This window comes from Leucoraja erinacea, chromosome 2 (assembly GCF_028641065.1).
Source record: "Leucoraja erinacea ecotype New England chromosome 2, Leri_hhj_1, whole genome shotgun sequence".
NCBI lineage: Eukaryota > Metazoa > Chordata > Chondrichthyes > Rajiformes > Rajidae > Leucoraja > Leucoraja erinaceus.
The window spans coordinates 81,833,582-81,855,752 of NC_073378.1; the positions used below are offsets into that span (position 1 = coordinate 81,833,582).

The 22,171-nt window shown below is 41.8% G+C and overlaps 1 protein-coding gene across 4 annotated transcripts in view; it reads right to left on the reverse strand.

Moving 5' to 3' along the window:
- The window catches only part of osbpl3b (oxysterol binding protein-like 3b), a 158,657-nt gene that overhangs the window by 132,160 nt on the left and 4,326 nt on the right, over window positions 1-22,171 (reverse strand). The gene's annotated exons all lie outside the window — the stretch shown is intronic.

A 22,171-nucleotide genomic window follows, 5' to 3' on the forward strand; every position in this document is an offset into this window, starting at 1 on the left:
AAAGCACACAAACCCATCTACTTCCTCAAAAGCCCATTGAAATTCAGAAATGTTTCCAACTTTTACCAATTTATACAGATGCACAATAGAAGCCTTCCACCTGCATATACCACAACTTGTTAGGACTACTGCTCTGCCCAAGTCTGCAAGATATTGTGGAGAGCTGTGGACATATCCCACATTAATGAGGGAACTTTTGATCAAGTTGGTCAGCAACCAGGGGAACCAGCAGGCCTTGGCAGACAGTGCAAGTATTTTATGAAATGGCTGTCTACTCTGTGCTTGATCTCTCCCACATAAAGGAAGCCTCAATGGGTGCATTGAATGCAATAGGCAAGTTTGGAAGAGGTGCGTGAGAACCTATCTCACCCGTAAGGGCTGCTGGCATCCCTGGGTGGATGTGAAGGAGATGTAGCAACGCGTGTTACATCTCCTGCAGTTTCAAGGGAAAGCGCCTGGGGAGGGCGATTGTTTTTATTGGAAAGGGATGAGTGAGCAAGGGATGTAGATGTAGTGGTCTCTACAGAAACAAAAAGGGGTGGGGATGGAAAGATGTAACTAGTGTTGGGATCACATCAAAGTTGGCAGAAATATCAGAGAATGATGTATTAGATGCAGAGGCTAGTGGGTGGAAGACAAAGAGCAGGAGAACTCGCCTTGTTCTGAATGACTCCATTCATGCAACATCTGTGGATAGAGCATGTCAATATTCAGATCAGTGATATTTAATGAAATAAAATGTTGGAGGGAGACACCAAAGCGAACAATTGGGCATGTGTAGATGTTAATTTAGCCACAGATTGTCTCTAGTTGTCTTAGAGCACTTTGGCACTGAACCAACATCTAATTCAAGCTGGCGTTGTAGCTGGTGAACAGCAGTCATCCAACATTAAAAAATTATCAGTCAGTCATCTGCGCTTCTCAGCATATGGTTCCCTCAAGATTATTTACCAGATAGAAACCACACAACTACATTAAAAACAAATCATCCTCAATCCTGAGAAACTCCAAGAAAAATGGCAGACTATGCATCATATGTGAACTTTTACAACACTGGAGAGATTTCAGCACAGAACATTACAAAATCTCATATCTCCACAGTATCAAGTAGTATGGTGTTAATTTTTTCTGGGATTGTTGCTCAAATGTGCAAGAGATAGTCGAGATAAAATCAAGTTAGGAATTAAATTAATTCCCTGATTCAACCAGTTTATAGCTCAAAAATATACATTTTTACGACACCAAAAATGTGACATGCTTTGACACAATGAAATAGAGGCAATTTCTGCATTCATTTCATTATAATTCAAAACATTTTCAAGTTTGTTGCTTTGCAGAGATGCATGTTTCACAGTAATAAGCAAAACTTTGATGAATTTGGCATTAAGTGCTCTGAATGGCCATTTTTCAAAGAGTGTAACGGTGGTTACTCTTGGTGTCCACTCTATTTTACAGTAACCACCGTTACACCACAATGGTAAATTAAGACCAAAGAACCTTCCAAGGAGATTGAACATTTTCTAGTTTGAAGAACTCAATAGATAATGAAATTATGAGAAGAAAGTTACCTTAATATCAAGATCCTGTAAAAGCTGCTGCATGCCAAAATTAGTGAATATTTTTGGTGTCCACCATCCCACGTGTAACACCAGCATTTTGCAGTAGCTATATTTCCATGAAATTATGTACCTGCAGTCTCTCATTATATATCGACAAATACTTCCATAAGGTTTATTCAAAACATGAGAAAAAAATTCCAAAAAAATAAATACTGGAAGAAACAGAAGCTACTTTCATTTGGGTGTCCACCCTTGGACACTGTGTAACACACGTTTCAGTAGATAACAGGAATATTGCTCGTTTGGTCACATACTCGAGACAATATGGGGAGAAGGCAGGAACGGGTACTGATTGGGAATGATCAGCCATGATCACATTGAATGGCGGTGCTGGCTCGAAGGGCCGAATGGCCTACTACTGCACCTATTATAGCAAGAAAGCACATTTGTATGTTGGAAAAACAGCAAATATGAAGAAATCAGCTGTTATGCTTTAGGAAAAAAATGACTTTAGAAAGTTAGATTCATGTAATGGTTATGGTAGACACCAAGCATAAAGTGTAAAAATAACACATAGGAACGCATATTAAACTAGGAATTTTGTTCATTATTCAAATGTTCTCAAACTTCATGAACTATCGCTCCCTGTCATGTGCTGCCGCTGTGAGGGTTTTTGATTCATCAGAATCAAGTTGAAATAATTTATTTGTGAACTTCAGTTTTATATATGATGTCACACTTTTTTGTACCCAGTATTGTAAAAACACACATATGCTTTTACAAATCTATCGTCTGTTATGATTCTTCCAAGCACCACACAAAATGTTGAAGTAACTCTGCAGGTTTGGCTGCATCTCTTGAGGGCATGGATAAGTGATGTTTCAGGTCAGGATCCGTCTCCCAAGCAACATTAGCTTTTACCAGACAGAGCATAAAATATGTGCATATCATCTAATGACTACTTTCACAATAGCAGTATAATCCAAGGTAACTTTTATGCTAAACAACACGTTTATACAAATGAATTGCAAAGTGTAGACATGGTGCAATGAAAAAAATGATAAATTATGCTTGGTTTCCTTAATGTTTGAACAGGTTTCTTCACTGTGTTTAAATCCAAGCTAGAAGAATATTTCCTGCGTACTCCACGTTTGGCATTTCTGATAGGCAATTAAAAACCTCAATTTAACCTTAGCTTGACGTTATAGCATTATACTCCACATGAATGACTAGAATGGTTTTAACTGACCCTCCAAATTATCTAATTGTGTCTCTTTTTAAAAAAAAAAAAAAAATCTTTTTAAGACAACTTAAGCAATATACACATACACCCAGCAGACAAAGAAAATGCGAAATGAATTTATTAAATAATAAATGTTATCAACACAAGGTTCCCCATTCTCCTAAGAATCTAATTAATCATTTTAGGAAACACAAGCAAAGCTTTAGAAATACTGCTTCTATAAATACCTTTAATGTATTGTTGATGTTACAAGCCATAACTCATGACAACAGATATGAATGATTTTGTTTTATTACCAGATTCTTTCCTTTGTTCAATGTACACACTGCTAAACTGAAGCTTTAATATTGTACCATATTTACAAGAGTAACATACTTTCGGAATGCAGACAAGTACAAAAGACAATTGCCTGTACTCACACCAAAAAAAAAAATAGCATCATGCCAATTGAATGAATGCAAATTCTCAGTTTTTTTAAAAAAAAGGAAACAACTATCACCTAAATGCCCTAATGTGAAAAGCAAACTGATGTTCCATTGCTGAAGAAACGATAAAAACTCCAACAGGAACATCATTATAACGACTTGCATATCTGCAGTACTACAGGAAAGATTGCCCAGATAGCTTTGTGGTTAACCACTAATAGGTTGCACTTTTAGCTGCTGTAAAAAAAACGAATAGCTTTTGCACAGAGCTGTAACAGAAAGGACACTCACAACATGAAAATTGTGTAAAAGGAAAAGATGGAATTTTGATAAAGTTATAACACAACTTGCAAGACCGTTTGAACCGTTGATTTCAGAAACAAACCGCATGACGAATGCAGACAGCGGAGCTTCCACTTTATCAACCCCCCACCTCCCTCTCCCAACAGATACAAAAGGTCCAGAAATGTTCTTTTTTTCTTTTCCCAGATTTGCACAGCAGTGAGAATTCACAACCAAAAATAAAGCAACAAATGCTCCTCAACTTGAACACATGCAACTTCTAACCGTGCAGCTGACCAAGTGATCTGTCACTTGATGCCTATCTTCCATTGGCCACAGAATTGAATCAAAAGATCAATCAATTTCACACCCTGCTTTCCCCCCCCCCCTCGAAAAAAACAGCATGTCACCAGTAACTGTGCCCTGAAAGGCGGATATTAAAGGGGCTGTCCCACTTGGGCAACCTAATTGGCGAGTTTAGAAAAGTTTGAAAAAAAATGACATGTTGAAGACCTCCTTCGACTATGTTGAAGGCCAGCTTCGACTAGCTATGACTAGCTACGACTAACTTCGGGAAAATTGGACACCGAATAGTGGAGAGTGAACACGACCTCAGTCGATCTCCTTCGACCTCCCTTCGACTATGATGAAGACTATCTACGACTACCTTCGATTACCTTCGACTATCCTCGATCACTTATGAATAACATGATGACCTACTACGACTAAACCTACGAGTAAAAAAAAGTATCGATTTTTTCCATGGCGACCTTTCTTTACTCGCGGGCATTTTTTAACATATTGAAAAAACGCAGCAACCTAGCTAAGGCCTCGAGTATGCGGAGACCACTTTCGAGCATGAAGGAGAGTTACGAAGACCTCCTACGACCTTGTGTCAACCATGTTGCGATTATGAATCGAGGGCAAACTCGCCAGAACTCGCGGATTAGGTCGCCCAAGTGGGACAGGCCCTTAAGGGTCTGGTCAGTGGGGAAAAAAAAGGTATATCACATACAGGCAGCTGGGAACAAGCAAATCCTTGAGTGCAAATAATGTAGTACACTTGAGGAAATTAGGAAGGCAAATCAGAAAAGTAAACATCTCTGGGAAAAAAAGTAGAAAATAGAAAATCCTGAAAGATCTTTGACGTGTATTGAGTGTTAAAGGGTGTGTGGCAGGAGTGGGACACTTTAGGATTAGTGTAATGATTAATGTGTGGAACACAGGTAGTAGGTGATAATACAAACAGGAAGTATTTCTTTGAACTAACCCAGGAAGACATGGAAAGTACCACGGTCAGGGAGAGAAACATGATATCCAAGAGCATTTTAACATCATGGTTTGTTATTGGAGATCTTGAAATGCAGATAAGGTGGATAAAAACATCTTAGCAGTGGCGTTACTCCCCACAGGCTAGATTTGTTCTCACTGACTGCAGGTTTCCTCAGTCACAAAGCTCTCCAATTCTTTGGAAATCCCCATGGTTTGGCATTTGACACCGACTCCCACACTTTCAATTCACCAGGGCCCCAGCTCCCCTTTAAAACTCACCTGGCTCACGAGTAAAATATTATTCTACTGTACAATGTAACATTTAATATCCTATAGTCTGTAACATCTGCAAGCCCAGTAACATGGAAGTCCCAAGCATACTAGATTAATGAGGTTTTGCTTTCCAATGTGAAACAGCGCATTAAAACAACAGGATGTGTGTAATTGTTTTTCAATGGATTGGGCAGTGAGCTGACATGTAATATTTATGAGTGAACCATTAAATCAGAGACCTCGTCCATTATAACTATGTAATTGTTCAAAAAAAGTTATGGAAAGTAAACATCCTGGGGTTTGGTAAGTATCTACTTACCGGATTTCATAACAGAGAAAATGCAACTCTTCCAATCAGTAGCAAAGCACCTTTTCAATTCGTAGCAAAAGTTCAGATATAAATACAAAGGGGGAAGCAAAGGGCTATTACTAAAAAATGATCTTTAACCTCATTCATGAACTATTATTGAAGATCCTGTAAAACACTTTCTACATTTATAGCTTTTAGTGAGGCATAGTTCAAATGGATTATGTTAGAAAGAGAGGCCGTCACAAATGTTGCCAAAAATTCAAGACCCAGATCCAAGTTCAGCAGAAATACATGTACCTTCATATTTATGGGTCAATGCTAATATCAGTAGTGTATAATTCAATAAAACTAGAAATTTGTTAGAACTGTGCTTCCAATTGAAAATAGTAATACAATCTTGTGGAAAGGTTTAAACAATAGCTAATTATGTTATAATCGTAGTATTACATTTGGGGATGGTGGGGAATGTAAATGATAGGAAATTAAGTAAAAATTAAGAAGTAAATAAACTTTCCTTCTGATTGACAGTTGTCAAGGAGCAGAGAGAATAAAATCTCTGACTTGACTCACAAGACCACTTTCATGTTCACCATGCTATATGGCTGCAGTGTCCATACAAAAATGAATTGACTTTCCAAACCTACAGTCTTCACAATTTTATGGCATCATTTCCCAAAGCTTTTACCTGCACCATCAAGGATGACAACATCAACATGCACCTGGCAATGTCATCAGCTGCAAGGCTCCCTCCAAGTTACACGTTGACACTGAAATATATTGTCATTTCCTTTTAGCTGTTTGGTCTATATCTTTGAGTTACATACCCTATACCACTGTGAGAGAAAAACCCACAATAATTCAAGGTATTGGGTTACTACCAGCTGAAGAAAAATTTGTGATTGGCAATAAATGCCGGTGCCTCCTTTAAATTGTATTCACGACAAGGAATCCGAGCAAAACTATTTCCAACAATGCACAATGTACTCTCCATTGAATTACGTCATATTAGGTAATGAGGCAGAAATCCAAAATTTGAAGTATTCCATTTTAAATTAATTAACAGTAGAAAATATAGTCAATTAGCAAGCAACAACCAGCATTACACATTTTAAAACCAATTGGAAATTAAAAATAAATGATAAAAAATAACAACAATCCATAATTTAAACGGAGCAATAGCACAACTAGGAAACTCTTAGTTTAGTTTAGCAATACAGCGCGGAAACAAGCCCCCTCGGCCCAACAGGTCTGCGCTGACCAGCGATCTCCGCACATCCTATAGACACACTGGGGACAATTTACAATTTTACCAAAGCAATTAACCTACAAACCCGTATGTCTTTGGAGTGTGGGAGCAAGCCAGAGATCCTGGGGAAAACACTTTCAAGTCACAGGGAGAAGTAACAAACTCCGTACAGACAAGCACCCATAGTCAGGATCGAACCCAGGTCTCTGGCGCTGTAAGGCAGCAACTCTACCATTGCACCACTGTGACACCCCCCTTAACAGGGGGAAAAAAATAGTATACGTCTCAAGATAAATATTTGTGCTGACTGAGAGCTTGGATGTAAAACAAAGTATTGACCTTCTAGAAGAGAAACAAGTAATCGGTATACTAGATAAGTGTGTTCATAAAAGTGTGTGTGCATAGCAGCTCAAGTTCTGCCTTCAATGGTGATAGTTAGTAACCTTGTAATCTTGTTCATTCATGTCCATTCAGGAAAAGCTGTCTTTATCCAGCTGGACTAGAAAAGACAGGAGTTTCTTGAGATGATGGATTACTCCATCAGCCCTTTAAAATGACCTAGCAACAACTCAAGTTGCATCAAGGTTTTTCTAAAAGTAATAATACTAGATAGATGACTCATCTTAAACCTAGCTACTGGGCACACAAAGGTGCACACAATCAAGTCATTTGTAATATAATCCTTCTCCTGATCATCATGTGGATTAGGTTACACTTAGGACAGTCATCAACTATTTAAAAAAACCTAATATTGCCATATTTGTAGAATGTCCAGCCATCGTCCCATTCTCCATCTCTATCCCAGAGGCATAGCTCCCTTTACGCTCAGTGGCTCATACATAGAAAAATTGGTGCAGGAGAAGGCCATTTGGCCCTTTGAGCCAGCACCGCCATTCAATAGGATCGTTGCTGATCATCTAAAATCAGTACCCCGTTCCTGCTTTTTCCCCATATCCCTTGATTCCTTTAATCCTAAGAGCTAAATCTAACTCTCTGTTGAAAACATCCAGTGAATTGGCCTCCACTGCCTTCTGTGGCAGAGAATTCCACAGATTCACAACTCTCTGGGTGAAGACGTTTTTCCTTATCTTCGTCCTAAATGGCCTACACATTATTCTTAAAAGGTGACCGCTGGTTCTGGACTCCCCCAACATCGGGAACATTTTTCCTGCTGAGGCATGAGGGAGGAGCTGACCAAAGTTGACTGGAAAGGGACCCAAGCAGGGATGATGGTGGAACAGCAATGGCAGGAATTTCGGGGAATAATCCAGAAGATGCAGGATCTTTTCATTCAAGATCAAGATTCAATTTAATTGTCACATGTACCAATTAAGGAACAGTGAAATTTGAGTTACCATACCGCCATACTAAGTAAAAAGCAAAATTACACCCAGCACATAAAATTAAGTTTAACATAAACATCCACCACAATGGAATCAACATTCCTCACTGTGGTGGAAGACAATAAAGTTCAGTCATCTTCCTTCTTTGCTCACCCGTGGTCGGGGCCTTTGAACGGGGCAGTTGCCGACAGTCCGCTGTTCATGGCCTCTCGTCGGGATGATCGAAACTCCGGCGTCGGGATGGATCAGAACACTCCGCGGCATGGAGCTCCCTAGTCGACCGCTTCTTACCGAATACCGCTGCTTCACAGTGTTAAAGTCCACAGGCCCCACGGTCAGAGCTCCAACACTGGCGATCATCGGCAAAAAAAACCAAGCTCTGCGTTGGTAAGTCCGCACCGCACCTGTGGCTTGAAGCTCCGGGCCGGTCTCCAGGAAAGGCCGCACCGCTCCACGTGATAGTTCAAGAATCACTAGAGTCAGGAGTAGTCCCAGATGATTGGAAAACTGCATATATTACTGCACTGCACAAGAAGGGAGCAAGGCAGAATAATGGGAACAATAGGTGGCTGCTGACTTCGGTGGTTGGTAAGATTTTAGGGTCCATTATAAGGGATGAGGTTACGGAGTACAGACGTTCATGATAAAATAGGCCAAAGTCAGCATGGCTTTGTGAAGGGGAGATCTTACTTGACTAATTTGCTAGAATTCTTTGATGAAGTAAATAGCAGGACAGACATGTTGTTTTACTTGGATTTTCCAAAAGCCTTTGTTAAGGTGCCACACGTTAGGCTGCAAAGGAAAATGAGAGCCCACAGTATGAAAGGGCAGCATGGATAGCAGGTTGGCCAGATGGCAGAAGAGTGGCTACTCTTCAATTTGTGTATTAATGATTTGGCCGAGGGGATCGAAGGCTTTGTGGCAAAGTTTGCGGATGATACGAAAATAGATGGAGGGGCAGGTAGTGTAGAGAAAGCAGGGACTCTACAGAAGGACTTGGACAAGTTGGGAGAGTGGGCAGAGAAGTGGCAGATGGAATATAGTGCAGCAAAGTGTGGAGTCATGCATTTTGGTAGTAGAATAAAGGCGTAGACTATTTTGAAATAGGGTGAGAATCCAGAAATCTGAGGTGAAAGGGACTTGGGAGTGCTGGTACAGGATGTTCTTCTAGGAAGGAGATGAGGAGAAATTTCTGTAGTCAGAGGGCGGTGAATCTGTGGATTCTTTAGCGACAGAAGGTAGTGGGGGCCAAGTCAGTGGATATTTTTAAGGCAGAGATAGATTCTTCATTAGTGCAGGTGTCAGAGGTTATGGGGAGAAGGCAGGAGAATGAGGTTAGGAGAGAGGGATAGATCAGCCATGATTGAATGGCAACTCCAGAGCCAACAATATAATGAGAGACCCCTTCCACCCCTGCAATGGATTGTTCCAGCTGCTACGGTCAGGCAAACGCCTCCGTTGCCATGCGGTGAGAACAGAGAGGTTGAGAAGGAGTTTCTTCCCAGAGGCCATTCGGACTGTAAACGCCTATCTCACCAGGGACTAACTCTACTGAATGTTTTTCCTTCCATTATTTATAATGTAAAGGTATATGTGTGTTATGATTGTGTTTATAGTTTGTTTGGTTGTCTGGTTGTTTGTCTTTTTGCACAAAAGTCCGCGAGCATTGCCACTTTCATTTCACTGCACATCGCGTATGTGTATGTGACAAATAAACTTGACTTGACTTAACTCTGTTGTCCATTAAGGCATAGAAAACGAGCTACTGCCTTCCTTCCTCGCGTTTTTCCACTTCATTTCTACCAGCAATCCTAGTATTTGGAATTCGGTTTTGTGTTGGCGTTTCCACATTTGTATCCAGTAATAATAAAACAGAAAATGCTGGAAATATTCAGATTGGACTGCTTTGGCAAGAAGAGAAATGGGCCTATCCCACACGCGATTTTTTCAGCGACCGTCACAGTCATAGCAGGTTGCCGAAAAACCGGCGACTGGATCGCCGTCATCATCGACGGTCACTCGAAACGAGTATGACTGTCCTCTCATGGAGGATGCCTGTACGTGACTTTGTTTAACATGGGAAGACTGGTGCATAGACACCCACGACACGGTCTTTGACAGATCTGGGTCAGAATCCAGTGGCATGGAATCGAAGACTTTTCTGTTGCAGCCTTCATCCGCCTTCCCAGACATTGTAACACACCACTAAAGTCAGCCATCATCCTCCGCCTGTTCCACCGTTGAGGTCTTGGTTGGATTGCTCTTTGTCAGAGACCTCCCTCTTGACCTTACCGCCATGGGTGACCCTATCATGAGCATAGCTCCAGACGGCATCGCACTCAGGATCACACAAGCTTCTCCACCACGACAAGGTGACAACCCCCCCTACGACAATGTCTACAACAATCTACCTCCTAGTCGACTTCAGACTACAGCAAGCTACCAACACCCGGCGACCTATAGGACGTCCACTATGACAACCTACGTCTACCCGCGACTAGCTATAACAAGGTAAGACAATTCAGTCACCAGTACCCGTCGCCGGTTGACGTAGGTAGTCGCCAATGGAATTCACCAAAGTCAGCACCAGCGACAACCTACGTCATCCTGGCGACATCTCTACGTCAGGCTACGTTCGTGGTCGTCAAGCCCATGGGTGGCGACTGTCGCCGAAAAGTTTTGAACATTTCGAAATCCCGTGGCAACCAGAAAAAACGTACGACTCTTTGGACGACTGAGGAAACCATGCAGGCGACACCCCGGCGACCATGTGGCGACAGCCTAGTCGCCTGTAGTCACCTAAAAAAAATCGCCTAAGTGGGACGGGGGCAAAACAGTTACGTTGAAGTCCCTTCCTCAAAAATTGGAAGGAGACGAGAGAAACTTGTTAAACTGCAGGGAGGGATGGGGTGTTGGATAGGGTAAAACCAGGATGTCAATGGGAACAAACTGTAAATAAGATTATGTGGTCCATTGGTGAACAGGAGCTAGAAAGTGAGAGAAGTCAAAACAATGTTCGAGAGGTAAAAGGCAGAACAGAAAGACCAGTAGGTCAGGTTGGGCATGTCCTCCACTCCAGAAAAAGGTTATCAATTTTCACTTGCATCATATAACCATATAACAATTACAGCACGGAAACAGGCCATCTCGACCCTTCTAGTCCGTGCCGAACACGTATTCTCCCCTAGTCCCATATACCTGCGCTCAGACCATAACCCTCCATTCCTTTCCCGTCCATATAACTATCCAATTTATTTTTAAATGATAAAAATGAACCTGCCTCCACCACCTTCACTGGAAGCTCATTCCACACAGCCACCACTCTCTGAGTAAAGAAGTTCCCCCTCATGTTACCCCTAAACTTCGGTCCCTTAATTCTCAAGTCATGTCCCCTTGTTTGAATCTTCCCTACTCTCGGTGGGAAAAGCTTATCCACATCAACTCTGTCTATCCCTCTCATCATTTTAAAGACCTCTATCAAGTCCCCCCTTACCTTCTGCGCTCCAAAGAATAAAGCCCTAACTTGTTCAACCTTTCTCTGTAACTTAGTTGCTGAAACCCAGGCAACATTCTAGTAAATCTCCTCTGTACTCTCTCTATTTTGTTGACATCCTTCCTATAATTAGGCGACCAAAATTGTACACCATACTCCAGAATTGGCCTCACCAATGCCTTGTACAATTTTAACATTACATCCCAACTTCTATACTCAATGCTCTGATTCATGAAGGCCAGCACACCAAAAGCATTCTTTACCACCCTATCTACATGAGATTCCACTTTCAGGGAACTGTGCAGAGTTATTCCCAGATCCCTCTGTTCAACTGCATTCTTCAATTCCCTACCATTTACCGTGTACGTCCTATTTTGATTTGTCCTGCCAAGATGTAGCACCTCACACTTATCAGCATTAAACTCCATCTGCCATCTTTCAGCCCACTCTTACAACTGGCATAAATCTCTCTGTAGACTTTGAAAATCTACCTCATTACCCACAACCCCACCTATCTTAGTATCATCTGCATACTTACTAATCCAATTTACCACACCATCATCCAGATCATTGATGTACATGACAAACATCTGTGGACCCAACACAGATTCCTGTGGCACCCCACTAGTAACTGGCCTCCAACCTGACAAACAACCATCCACCATTACTCTCTGGCATCTCCCATTCAGCCACTGTTGAATCCATCTTGCTACTCCTCCATTAATCCCCAACCATTGAACCTTCTTAACCAACCTTCCATGAGGAAACTTGTCAAAGGCCTTACTGAAGTCCATATATACAACATCCACTGCTTTACCCTCATCAATTTCCCGAGTAACCTCTTCAAAAAATTCAAGAAGATTAGTCAAACATGATCTTCCAGGCACAAATCCATGTTGACTGTTCCTAATCAGACCCTGTTTATCCAGATGCTTATATATATTATCTCTAAGTATTCTTTCCATTAATTTGCCCACCACTGACGTCAAACTAACAGGTCTATAATTGCTAGGTTTACTCTTAGACCCCTTTTTCAACAATGGAACAACATGCGCAGTACGCCAGCAAATGTGTTTCACACTTTTCCTTAGGGAAACGCAAATTCACAAAGTTCCTTGTTAAAAGAATTGCAGTTCCATGTACTAAATGTTCAAATGTGTTAAAAAGCCTTAACCAAATTATGTTTTTAACTCTACAATAGCCAATTATAGCAGGATTGAATAGGGAACCTTTACTCCTGCTTGCCAGATTATTGAATCTTTTTTTCAGTATCAAATATACTATTCACAGACTGAATCAAAAGGAAAGATTTAACACAGGGAAACACACAGCACATAGATCAAAGTAGCCTTGTAATGCCATTGGGATTAAACCAGAAACCCATAAATTTTGAAACAGAATTAATTTACATCCTTTCCCTGAAATCTTTCAATAATTTCAATTCAACATTATGGTGTCAGAGAGGAAGAAATGGGTAGAATGACAGTCATTAAGATTTTCAGCCATTATATTTTTCAGCAAATAAATTTTGTTATCCTTTATTCATTTAAAAATCTCTTTGTTGATGATGATGAAATATTAATATGGGTTCAAATTACTCCAGCTTCACTGTCAGCTCAAAAAAGGCACAAAGATAAACCTGCAATATAAAATTGCCATCCCCACACTGAACATGAAATGCATTAGCCTTTAATCCTCCTGCCACTAACAGATCTTTAAGTTGCCCGCCATTCTAAACCACCAGATCTGCATTGGCCAGGTTATGCCATCAAGTCTGTATACAGGTCCAGATAACACAAAAGAGTCTAATATTTCAATTGAACACTAAGACAATGCCTTGCTGATAGAGGTGCATCACTCACATGGGGCAAAACGTCCCTGGCACTATTCCCAGAAGAGCAAGAGATCCTTTGAGATGATTTAAAGTATATCATTGCTTTTTCATTAACTTCGTAACATGTAGTGTGACCATCTGGTATTTCTACAATGTAATATTAATCACCCTCATTGCCCATCAAGGCAATGTTGGAACCCAGCAGGTCAGGCAGCATCTGTGGAGTGAAAAGGAAATATTTTGGGATGTAGCTTCCATATAAATACACTGAATCATAACCAGGAGAACCAATCAATTGGTGACTAAATGAACCAAAATAATCAAATGCTTTGCTGTATGTTTCCACCATCCATGGGAAGAAAACCACCCTTCTGCTCAATCCTCATGAAAAGTGTTGTTTGCATTGGGAAATATTATGTTTAAAGAACCTATGCAATTACATATTAGGGTTTAACCAAACCCACTATGTTAATACCGTTTATTGTGTAGCATGCCATCATAATGACTTGCCCTTGGATTTAGTCCAGGCACCAAGAGAGACCACATTATTGTGAAAAGGCATTACCGTAAATCTATTTTATGTGGCAGCTCGCTGCTTGACAAACACCCAGATTGGTCGTTATTTCCCAGCATCTATTGGATTGCTATGATTCATGTTAATGATTTTCAAATTATTGGAACCACTTTCCTGAAAACTCCAACTCAGCAGACTCAATCCCTGGCGAGAACATCAGCCTTTGGACTTTTCAACGGTCTTGCTCTTTTCATTTATGATGCGGCTGGAGCAAAAATCGAGGCAAAATACAGGTTACCAACCTGGATATTTCATCACAATTACTAGAAAACAGCAGCAGCAAGATATCACCATTTCAAGCATCCTGGGTGATGCAGGTCCTTGATGCTGGCAGCCTTTTTGAGGCAGCGTCTCTTATAGATCCTGTTCCAATAGTGGAAATACCTCTGACAGCCATGATCATATTGAATGGCGGTACAGGCTCGGAGGGCCGAATGGCCTACTCCTGCACCTAATTTCTATGTTTCTATGACAGATCAGACAGTATTCACCAGTTTTTGTAATCTTCATTCCTGCAAATTCGAGTTGGTGAACCAGGCAGTGTTGCAACTAGTTAACATGCTCTCTGCCGTACCCCTCTTGAAATTCAAGAGTATTCGTCGCCATACCAATCTATGTAAAGGCATTGATGGGGTTTCTTTATGACTGCATCAACATGCTGGGCCCAGGGCAGATCTTCAGAGATATGCACATCCAGGAACTTGAAGTTGTTGACTCCCTCCCAATGAAGATCCTGGATCTTTGCCTAACCTCTTCACTGACAATCACTCTTTAGTGTTGCTGATGTTGAGAGCAAGTTTTTTTTTGTGGCACGATTTAAATCAGATTATCTGTCACCCTCCTTTTCTGCAACTCATCATTATCTATAATTCATCCAACATTGGTGGTGTCGGCAGCAAATTTAAAGATGGCGTTGGACCCATGTCTGGTTGGAACCGGTCATAATAGCTGCTTGGGTAGCCTACAACCCCCCCCCCCCCCCCCCCCCCCCCCCGCCCCACCCCATCCCACTCAGCCCGATGCACACAGCTTTCAGCCCCATCCCTGTTCTTTCTCCTCCCATTCATTTTCCACCCCTCCCTCATACAACACTGCATTTCCTTTTAATTCCCATCCCAAATCCCCTTCTATCCTATATCCCTCCCTCCAGCTTTACATTTCACTAATACATTTTACTTATTCAACCCCATTTTGCCTAAAGCCTTTGCCAACATCTCCACCCGTCTGCCAATTACCACTCCTCACCTGGATCCGTACATCACCTGCCTGGCTTGCCCCATCCCCCCCCCCCCCCCCCCCCACCACCACCAATCTGAAAAAGGATCTCAACCCTAACCTGTCCATTTACCTCTGCAGATGCCACCCTTTGGGTCCATCCAGCACTGTATTTTGCTCAAAATTATCTGCAGTCTCTTGTGTACGTAATTTATTTATGCCACAAAAATACTGAGATGCAGCACATTTAGTTTGGCATATTTCTGTGCATTATGCCAGTGTTAGTTGTAAAACAAAGTGCTTGAATAAACGAGGAAATCAATGTTTTCATTACCCACATCCTGCGTTGACTAAATAATGGTACATTAAACCAGATGGCCCTTTATTTCAATGTTACAGTGCAGAGATGGCAATCAGACCAATTAAGTCAAGACCAACTGACTCTCATCTTTTCCCACATTCTGGACATTGTCACTCTTCAGTTCTTCATTTGTTTTTTAAATCTATATGCATCTGTCATTTTCCGCAGCCACTGCATTCTGAAGGGCCTGTCCCACTGTACGAGTTAATTCAAGAGTTATCCCGAGATTCCCCTGATTCGAACTCGGAGAATTACGGTAATAGCTGCTCGTACGTACTCGGGGCTTTCGTGGACATTTTACAACATGTTGAAAAAGCTTCACGAGCTTACCGCGTTTCCTCGAGTACCTGCCGTTAACGTTACAAGCCGCTAAGAGGCGTCCCGAGCTCTGACGTACCCGCTACGTGCATTCTACGTACTTACCACGAGTTTGATTTTCTTTTAAACTCGGGAGAGCTCTTTGGTAAACTCATATAGTGGGACAGGTCCTTAGCAGATATCACAGAATGATCCTGAGCTACCACGCTGTCGTGTGGAAGTTACATGTTCTTCCTGTAACACTGTGGTTTTTCCCTAGATACTCCGCTTTCCACCCTTGTGCCAAAGATATGCTTGTTGATAGGTTACTGTTGTCAGCTATTTCAACTTAAAGTTTGCCCTTCTATTAAAGTTCTCCAGATCAACATAGTTTCTTCATCTAAATCAAGATTGCAACACCTACCAAATTCCACCTTAAAAGAGAATTTAATGTTCCTATTGATGGATGCCAATGAGACAAAGTCACAAGGGGATATTTTTCACTTCACTGGATAATTACAATTACAGTGCTTGAACAAAGAGCCTCTACACCAGTGTACGTAGAATGGCTGTGATGATTACCTCTTATAAAATACATTGCAGGAACTTCATGAATAGCGCACCCCAAATTGTCCTTCTAGACAGTAAAGGTCACAAGGATAATAGGAGCATAGAACTACACTCTTGCCCAAGTTTATATTGGCTTCTCGGGGGGGGGGAAACAGGAAAACACCACAGATAGTAGAAATTTGAAAGTAACAAAATATTAAATCTTCTGCACGTTGGGCAGCATTTGGGGTAGAGACAAGTACAGTTGTTGTGCAAGCCATTGATCTGAAACATTAACTCTGATTCTCCATACATGCTGTTGACTGGATAGAGGTTTCCAACATTTTATGTTTTTTCTCTGCAATAGCTAGATCAGCACACTGTGCAAGCGCCTTCACTGTGGGCGACAGAGAATTAAGAGCAATGATGAATACCAAAAAGATGATGGCCTTCTCTGTGCAATGCGTAAACTAGTGTGCTTATTCTGTGTTGGCCCATTCAAACATGCATGACATTTCATTCATGTATTCATTTAGCAATGATGCCAATTTTCCAAGGCAAGCCTTCCCTCAAATAAAATTTGTGTTCACAGAAAATTCTGTTTATGCATTCTAACTCACAGCAAGTCCAATTCAAATTATCAGAGTGTAACATAGCTGCTGCCACATGTCATGTTTAGCCCAACAGACCCAAGATGCATTTCTCAGCAACATATTTAGAACTGTCAAGCAGTTGAATTGGTGTCAATCTGACAAAATCAATCTGAGTTACCTTGTCAGGCAATACAGCAGACACTGTTCTTGAGCAGCTAGTATTTCTCTCTTCCCCGAGAAGTAATAGAATATATTGTGAAACAAAGGAAGGAAAGCAAGCTTGCCATATATAACGACTATCCAATGACATACTAAAAGAATCATATATTTCACCCTAGAATTAGAGCCAACTTTTTTCTTTTCACATACGGGTAACTACAAATAACTTTCACATGAACCGGAACTCAATGATAAACTCGGCAGAAAGAAGTGGAAGAGTGTTTTTGCCAGTTCAGTGTTGCTGTTTGAGAAGGCGGGACATTAGATTGAAGTGGGCAAATTAGCAAATAAAAGGCTACAATATGCAGCTGACCAGTCTGTTGGGAGCGGCCATGTTGAGACAATAGACAATAGACAATAGGTGCAGAAGTTGGCCATTCGGCCCTTCGAGCCAGCACCGCCATTCAATGTGATCATGGCTGATCATCCCCAATCAGTACCCCGTTCCTGTCTTCTCCCATGTCCCATGACTCCGTTATTTTTAAGAGCCCTATCTAGCTCTCTCTTGAATGCATCCGGAAAGCATCCAGAGAACCTGCCTCCACCGCCCTCTGAGGCAGAAAATTCCACAGACTCACCACACTGTGAGAAAAAGTGTTTCATCGTCTCCGTTCTAAAAGGCTTACTCCTTATTCTTAAACTGTGGCCCCTGGTTCTGGACTGCCCCAACATCGGGAACATGTTTCCTGCTTCTAGCGTGTCCAGGCCCTTAACAATCTTATATGTTTCAATGAGATATCCTCTCATCCTTCTAAACTCCAGAGTGTACAAGCCCAGCTGCTCCATTCTCTCAGCATATGACAGTCACGCCGGGAATTAACCTTGTAAACCTACGCTGCACTCCCTCAATAGCAAGAATGTCCTTCCTCGAATTAGGGGACAAAACTGCACACAATACTCCAGGTGTGGTCTCACTAGGGCTCTGTACAACTACAGAAGGACCTCTTTGCTCCTATACTCGATTCCTCTTGTTATAAAGGCCAACATGCCATTCGCTTTCTTCACTGCCTGCTGTACCTGCATGCTTACTTTCATAGACTGATGTACAAGGACCCCCAGATCCCGTTGTACTTCCCCTTTTCCCAACTTGACGCCATTTAGATAGTAATCTGCCTTCCTGTTTTTGCTACCAAAGTGGATAACCTCACATTTATCCGCATTAAACGTCATCTGCCATGCATCTGCCCACTTCCCCAACCTGTCCAAGTCACCCTGCATTCTCATAGCATCCTCCTCACAGTTCACACTGCTACCCAGTTTTGGGTCATCTGCAAATTTACTAATGGTACTTTGAATCCATTCATCCAAATCATTGATGTATATTGTAAATAGCTGCGGTCCCTGCACCACTAGTCACTGCCTGCTATTCTGAAAGGGACCCGTTAATCCCTTGTCTTTGTCTCCTGTCTGCCAACCACTTTTCTATCCATTGTCAGCACTCTACCACCAATATTATGTGCCCTAATTGTGCCCACTAATCTCCTATGTGGGACCTTATCAATTGCTTTCTGAAAGTCCAGGTACACTACATCCATTGGCTCTCCCTTGTCCTGTTTCCTAGTTACATCTTGAAAAAATTCCAGAAGATTAGTCAAGCATGATTTCCCCTTCGTAAATCAATGCTGACTCGGACTGATCCTGTTACTGCTACTGGCAAAGTGCAACTTGACACTTTGACTCAAGAGGCTTTTGCGAGAAGGGCGGAGGGAAGCAGCACTCACCTACCAAGCCCAGAGCAGATCAGCAGGAAGAGTAACTGGGTGCTATTGGCAACAACAAAGGAGGCATGCAGGGTCACACACACGATGTGCTGCAGCTGCATGATGTGGGAGCTGGAGGACCCTTTAGTGACTCCTGGTGACCACATCTGCAGCACGTGTTGGTTGATCAAGGAGCTCAGGCTCAAAGTTGACCTGGAGTCTGAGCTTCAAACACTGTGGCGCGTCAGAGATAGGGAGAATTACCTGGACGCTGTGTTTTTTAGGCAGGTACACCCGTTAGAGTAACTGCTTCCAACTTGGCCCGTGGTCAGGAGGAGGGTGTGACCGAGGCAGGCAGGGGGATAAAGGTGAAGGCAGTGTTGAAGGAGCCTCAGCACGTGAGCTTGTCAAGCAGGTCTGAGATTCTTGCTCCTTGTGCAGACATGCATGGGGGCTGTAGGATGGATGAGCAGCCATGTACCATGGTACAATGGATCAGGGAATCAGTCATCAGGAGAGAGAGAGAAAAAAGACACATAGTTGTTGTAATTGCAGATAGCATTGTCAGGGGAATAGATACTATTCTCTGTCACGAGGATCAAGAGTCCCAAATGTTGTGCTGCTTGCCTGGTGCCTGGGCTCGGGGCATCTCGTCTACCCGGCAGAGGAATATAGAATGGGAGGAGAAAGATCCCGCAGTCATGATCCATGGGGGAAGCAATGGCGTAGGTAAAATTAGGAAAGAGGTTCTGCTCAGGGAATTTGAGAAGCTGGGGGTTAAATTGAAAAGCAGAACTAAAAAGGTAATAACTTCCGGATTGCTACCTGGGCCACAAGCAAATTGGCATTGGGTCATGAAGATTAAGCAGTTGAATGTGTGGCTCAAAGATTGGTGTGAGAAAAGTGGATTTTAATTCATGGGACATTTGCACCAGTATTGGGGAAAAAAGGAAGTTGTTCCGATGGAACAAACTCCATTTGAACAATTGGAGGAACAGCACCTCATATTCCGTTTGGTGAGTCTGCACCCCGGGGGCATGAACATCGAATTCTCCCAATTTTGTTAGTCCTTGCTGTCTCCTCCCCTTCCTCAGCCCCCCTGCTGTCTCCTCCCATCCCCCAGCCTTCTGGCTACTCCTCCTTTTCCCTTTCTTGTCCCCACCCACCCCCGCCCCCGATCAGTCTGAAGAAGGGTTTCGGCCCGAAACGTTGCCTATTTCCTTCGCTCCATAGATGCTGCTGCACCCGCTGAGTTTCTCCAGCTTTTTTGTGTAACCCTCCATTTGAACCGGGCTGGGACCAGGGACCGGGCAAACCACATAATCAGTCTGAGGAAGGGTCCGAAACGTTGCCCATTCCTTCTCTCCAGAGATGCTACCTCACCCGCAGAGTTACTCCAGCATTTTGTGTCCACCTTCGATTTAAACCAGCATCTGCAGTTCTTTCTTACACAATCCACATAACCAGAGCCTTAGATAGGGCTTTGAACTAAATAGTGGGGGATGGGGTCAACAAATTTGAAATGTATGGATGAGGGAAGGAGAGTGCAGAGGAGGTTACTGAATTCTCCAGAAGTAATAGGACAGATAGTTTAAGAAGGGATAAGAGTCTGTCAGGTAAAAATTGGACCAATATGAGAAGAGGGGTGGTGAAGTAAAGGTGTTATAATTGAATGCATACAGTTTACGGACAAAGTGGATGACCTTGTAGCAGAGTTAGAAATTAGTTGTTACAACTGTGGCATCACGGAGATGTGGCTGAAAGAGGATGAGAGCTGGAAGCCGAATAGCCAAGACCACACACCCTCTCGAAAAGTAGCTCTGCTGGTAAGGAATGACATTCGGTCCCTAGCAAGGGGTGACACAGGATCAGAAGATGGAGAATCCTTATGGGTAGAGCTAAGAAATTGTAAGGGTGAAAAGACCCTGATGGGAGTTATTTCTAGGCCTCCAAACAGTAGGCAAGATGTTGGGAACAAATTACCTCAGCAGATAGCCATCAAAGGCGATCACCAACATTGAGTGATAAAGTAAATGCAGATTTATTTTTTCCAATGAAACAAACAATTAAACAATAATTTCCAGTTCCTGAATTTATGCAAATAAATCTTTAATGAAATACACTTTTTGATATTGCCAGCTCAACAGCCCCACTGGGCCAATTTGAGCATGATCAGACTCATTATATCCTACAGGATTCAATGTTCTAAGGCCATTTCTTTCCCCTTGGAGATCCATGTCATTATTTTCCCTATTTCATCTTACTTTCATATTAAATCATTTGAATGACATTCCAGTTTATATCCTAGCACCATTAGGCTGACATGTCTACTGTTCCTTCCATATGTTCTTTCTCGATTGTTAAAAGTAGGAAAGGCTTTCATCAGTCTGAAGAAGGGTCTCGACCCAAAATGCTACCCATCCTATCTCAGGGATGCTGCCTGTCCCGCTGAGTTACTCCAGCATTTTGTGTCCATCTTTGGTTTAAACTAGCAACTGCAGTTCCTTCCTACACATAATTTTCATTTGTCCATTAACCGTCCAGATTCATTCATATAAAATCCCTCTAATATTTAATACTTGCATCCATTGTCTCTTATTTTAACTAATGTTTTTAAGTACTCAGTCAAATTCTTCATAAGAAGTGCAAGGTTTGTTTCACCATGTTGCATGGTCACTTTGGGCAGGCGTTCTGTAGTGGATCATTTTCTTATCAATGTCACAATCTGATTTTAAAAACACTATTTAAATTTATTTAAACACATAATGCTTTCATGTTAACAGCTACAAATCAAGCAATTTTGTTAGCTTGTTTTTCTGATTCTCCATCAACACCTGAATAAAACCGTACAAGTTCCTCTATCACACAGATTGCAGAGATGCTTTATGTCAGCTTAATTATTACTCATCAGATTTACTATCAGCTATCTTGTACAATCTTTTCAAACGGGTTCTCACACATGTATAATTTCAGATGTTACTCCATTTAGATCAACGAGATGACAGATAGATGCCACTGGGAGTACACATTTACTACATCAAATCTGCATTTTTTGCTAACATGACAATGCAAAACTTTATTTTATATACATTATAATACCGCTGCAGCAATTATGAAGCTACTCAGATCCAAGCAGCTAATCAACATTCACTTATTGTTTCACAATTACGCTAATTTAGAAATAATCAACCAGAGCATGTGCATAAGACTGTAAATGGGTCAACGCAAGAGAAGAAATGTCTACTAACACACAATTTTTAATAGCATTTGAAAACAAATGATTGACAACCACTTCCTTACTACAAAAAAAGACTGCGGATGATAGAAACAAAGAACTGCAGATACTGGTTAATACACGAGAGGAACAAAGTGCTGGAGTAACT